We start from the raw sequence: 4,953 nt of genomic DNA on the forward strand, positions 1-4,953 counted from the left end.
GCAGGACATCTAGCTCCTTCTTCAGGTTTTCTCTTGCCTGCAGCTGTGGCTCTATCTCTTGCATGTCACCCTCTCACTCGGGTGTCCTGTGTGGTCTGATGACTGCCTGCACCTCGTGCATGAGCCTCAAGTGCAGACATGCAGTGTGCCCATGCTCAAGGAGCCTTGCCTGGAGAGCACTCTCTCTCTGCTCGCACAGATTCCTAGGCATGTGACCCTGCTAAGCACTTCTTAGGTGTGTGAATAACACTTTTCAGGTGGTTGCTAGGCTCTTGCAGAAAACATAGCAGAGAAGTCAAAATTCTTCATGTTAATTGGTAGGAATACTCCTGCCATCTCACTGCTGCTTCCCTCATCTTTCCATGGCAACACTCTCTCTACAACAGCCCAAGTGCTTGTGGTTGGATATAGTGGGATTTTTTGAGCCCTCTATCTTCCAAATTGTCCCTTGGAGCATGGAGGGAACATCTGTACTTCTAAAGTATGGGTATCATGTGATACATCAAATAGCTTCCCTTAGTGTAACCATATTCCTTTTTTATGCTGCCAGAGACAGATAACTTTGGAAATATGTCTGAATTGAACCCTTGCATTTCTTTGGTGGAAAAATTGCCCTGATTTATTTTTTTTTTTTAATGGGGAGAGAAAAGTGCTTAAAGAGTCCTGATTCTTTCTCTTCCTTCCCATAGCCTGAGACATCACACCTTTCTGTGAACTGGAGAAAGAAAAGGGACCACAGCTGACAGCATCTGGTGAACAAAGGGAAGAACAATCTCTTTCAATCCTGCAGAGCAGCTTGGATGGAGCTGTGATGTCTCCTTCAGGAAGCCAGGATGGTGCTGGAAGGAGCCAGAGATGAGAAGAAGAATGGACAGGAGAGAGAAAGCTCAGGCATTGCATCATCCTCACCTCTGCTCTCTGCTGTGAATAAAGGCATGTGGGACACAGACAGCACAAATAGGGGCATCGAAGAGCAGAGGACTGCTGCTGTGGACAAGGCGTCCTCTCTTCCTGCTCCCTACCTCTCTGAAACATTCTCCACACGTGCCATTATCTCTTTCAAGATTTGTTTTACAGGTATTTTTAATGATTCCAGGGGAAAATGAGACTCAGATGGCCAGCGACTAACTCAACCCAAAGCTGCTCAGCCTTGGGGAGGTGTGTGCTTTGCCTGGAAGTGTTACATTTCCTTTCTGCAGGCTCAGTAGTTCCCTTCCATGCTGAGCAAGAGGAAGAAATTTTCACCTGATGGACCAGCACAAGTCAAGACCCAAACTGAACAAAGAATGGACGGTGTATTCAGGGATACGTAAATTCTCCTCCCCCAGCCTTGGGAAGTTTATTGCCCTCAACAAAGTACACAGTGTGGCTGTCATTCCTGAGGAGCCCAGGCGGGCTGTTATGTGACAAGGGAAAATAACCCAAGCTGTTATCCAGAAGGCAAGTGAGCAGGAATTTTCCTGTGACCAATTCAGGACAAAGTTAATGTAGGGAAAGCCATTAAAATTAATGCTGGTAAACAAGGATAAAAACCAGCAGGGTTGTCACAAAATTTGGACCAGATTGGGTTTCCCAGCTGTCATGCTGCATGCTGTCTTAAAGGCAGCAGGCAGCAGGCGGAGGGAGTGTTGTGAGCTGAGCTCAGAAAGCTCTTGTGGAGGGGGCTGTGAGGTTGGGGACATCTGGGCTCCAGTGGCACTGGATTCATGGTCCAGCACTTTAATCCACTCTTTTTCTGGGAAGCAGTGATGCTATTTTGTCTGATGGTCATTACACCTTGTATCTACCCATGCAATGGTTATCTGCTCTCCTCCAGAGGCTGCCCTCAAAATCCAAGGGGATTGGGTTGTGAGGTTGGAGACATCTGGGCTCCAGTGGCACTGGATTCATGGTCCAGCACTTTAATCCACTCTTTTTCTGGGAAGCAGTGATGCTGTTTTGTCTGATGGTCATTACACCTTGTATCTATCCATGCAATGGTTATCTGCTCTCCTCCAGAGGCTCCCCTCAAAATTCTAGGGCTCTGGGAATGTGCCCACATGTGGCTGCTGGCTGCAGGTGTTCTGCGTGAGCATATTGGGGGGCAGATCTCTGGCTGTTGGGGCAGTAACTTGCTTCAAGAAGCTGATCCTGAGTTCATCTGGGAAAGGTGCGAAGGAGCACAGTGATTTCTGTCTCCATTTCACCTGCTCAAATGTGAATGGAAGCATGCGCAGGCTGGGCAGAGTGAGGATTACGGGGGATGTGGGTCTACTGTACTGGGAGGAAGGCTCAGCTTTGGTGTCTTGTCTCATATTGGTGGTGGGTACAGGCTAAACAGGGCCAGAACATCCCAGGGAAAATACCCCAGATCAGGAGCTGTGCATTCTTCCAGATAAATGTCTTTTTCCAACCCCACAGCATACTAACGTAACTTCTCCAAAACTCCTGGCATCAGATATTCAACTGACTTGATGCTTTAGAATAGGTCAAATCTAGTATAACCAAGCCAAAATTTCTAGCCCCAGAATGGAAGTAATGGCTCATATTTTCAAGTGACCACTGATTTGATGGTAGTGGTGACAAGGGAGAGGTACAAAAGCAGTTCGTCACTTTCTTGCAGTGCTTGAGAAACTTGGATAGTATGTTTGAAAAGAAAGAAGATAACAGCCTGACCTCTGAGCATGGATGAGCAATATAGATGCCAACAGCCATAGAAAACTCCCCCCCCCCCCCCCTGCAGGAAGATCCTTTGGTTCCTCAAGAGGAATCATATGCCTTGTATCTCCCTAGTGAGGCTGTGTTTCCTCAAATATCAGTGATTTTGATGTCCTGTCCTGGAAGGTCGGGTTTTACAGGATGGGTTGAGTTCTGGTGGAGTCTCCAAGGAGCAAGTTGCAGAGCGAAGTGAAGCTGCTGAGATAATGTGCTGTGATGTATCCAGCTGAGTGCGGGGAACTAGAGCTGGATGGCTGAAGTCATCCTCATCAAAGAGGTGAAGGTCAAGGCTGATGCTGGAACGGAAATCAGTGTGGAGAGAGGCCCAACACACAAGTTTGAAGCCCTCATCCCTGGGAGAATCCACAGGCTGCCTCTGTGCGGAGACATCAGCCCCTTTTCTCCCATCAAGCTGCTGCTAGGTTTCTGTCTTGGAGGTGCTGTAGGTGAGGTGGGCAGAGGTGGAGAACTTGCTTTCTTTTTTCATGAGACATCACTGAAGAATCAGGGTGACAGAATTATTTTTCTGAAAGTGACTATGTGAAATTTTTTTTCATTTTGATTATTTGAAAACTAAAACTGTTCATGGGTTTTAAAATTCATGTCCCCTCCGGGTTGCTTTGTTTTGTTTTGTTTCTTATTCCCTCTTCCTTATTCCTCAGAGGGAACCGTCCAAACCTACACAGTGTGTTATTTCTTGAGGAAATGCATCGTTTTCCAGTTGAACCTAGACTGGAAATGCTTCTGGTGATTCATTTGTCTGAGAAATTTAAAAAGCTTGGATGGAACAGAAACCAGGCTGATTCAGGGAGAGCTTGCTTGTGTTTGAAGATCCACTTGAGCGGAGGAGTTGTTTCAAAAGCTTTTTATTGGAAAAATAAAATTTTTATAGGCTTTGTGTGGGAGACTTGAGCTCCAGCCATTCTTCTGTTGCAGTTTCTTGTATGGAGCCACCCTGGTCCCAGCTTCATATGCTGCTTCATTGCAGAGCTGTGCTACCTCTCACTGAGTCCTACATCTTGAGGCCTTTGCTCTCTAGAGGCACCACTTCTGCAGGGTGGGATGGATGTGATCCCATCTTTGTCTAGACTATACTTTGTACCCAAAGTCTAACCCAAGAACAAGGACCATATGGGTGCAGAGCTCTGTCCTGAGTGCAGCAGGTACCTCCTGCTATTGCACAGTGAGGAGTCCAGGTCCTACATTCAAAGTTATAGTCTGCTCAAGCTCCTCACCACTGACACTCCTTCTGATGTTTCCCAATATCCAGCGAGGTTCAGAGCCAGAAAGGCAGGTTCAGTGATAGTAACCACCACAAAGTCCCATGCAGAATATCTCTCTTTGGCCTTCTGTTTCCCCACCTAAAAGCAGCATGTTTTAATGGTGTGCTCTTTGAGACACAGCTCTCTGTTCCCTCCTACAATAAGGAGTTGTGGAAAACCACCAGGCAATGGCTGAAATCAGATGAGCTGATCTGTCACATCCCTAGAGTAACTTAGGGTTTCAGGGGCTGTTCTTACCACCTCCATGGGATGTCCCAGAGGCGATTGGAGGATTTCTTGGAGGCAAGGTGCATCATGGAAACAGGACTGTACTGGAGAGACTTGGGCAGTGCAGATGCTTCATGTGGGACAGGAGTGGTGGCAAGCACCCATGTGTCTGGAAAACCAGCAAGCAGTGGGCTGGATAGAGGAGACCACCTACTCCTGTTGCTGACTGCTCTGTGAGCTGCCAGCTCTACTGTATAGTGCTGGCCAGATCCACAGTGTAACTGCTCATCTCCAGTCCCTGCCTTCTCTGTGGCCCACATGCTGCTTTTCCTATAAATAGCCTGATGGGAAGCAGAGAACAGAGCCACTGCAGATGGCCCCCAGTTCCACATGCAGTCGTGTGTGAGATCCCATATAGGGGCTGTCAATTCCTTGCCTCGAGCCACCCGTGAAACCTCATTAAAAATGGTGTCCTCTTCCTTAACCCCCATCACCCCCTCCCTTCCCACTTGCCTGCGTTCAAGCACCCTTATTAAACATGCACTTCTAAGCAAGGAGCGCTGACTTCCCCTTAATTGAGGCATAATAATTAGAGCATTAACACATTAGGAGGGTGAGACAGCATGTTTAGCTTTTGTGATTAATTATCTGAGGATTGTAATAAGTTGTTAAGACATTAATTACTCTGGCATGTTTATTGCTCTTTATTGCAGAACAGACACTTGGTAGCAGCAAGTGCTCGTGCATCTGGAAATAGAGCAAGAGG

Source organism: Athene cunicularia (assembly GCF_003259725.1).
Source record: "Athene cunicularia isolate RWA chromosome 8 unlocalized genomic scaffold, athCun1 chr8_part1, whole genome shotgun sequence".
Classification (NCBI taxonomy): domain Eukaryota; kingdom Metazoa; phylum Chordata; class Aves; order Strigiformes; family Strigidae; genus Athene; species Athene cunicularia.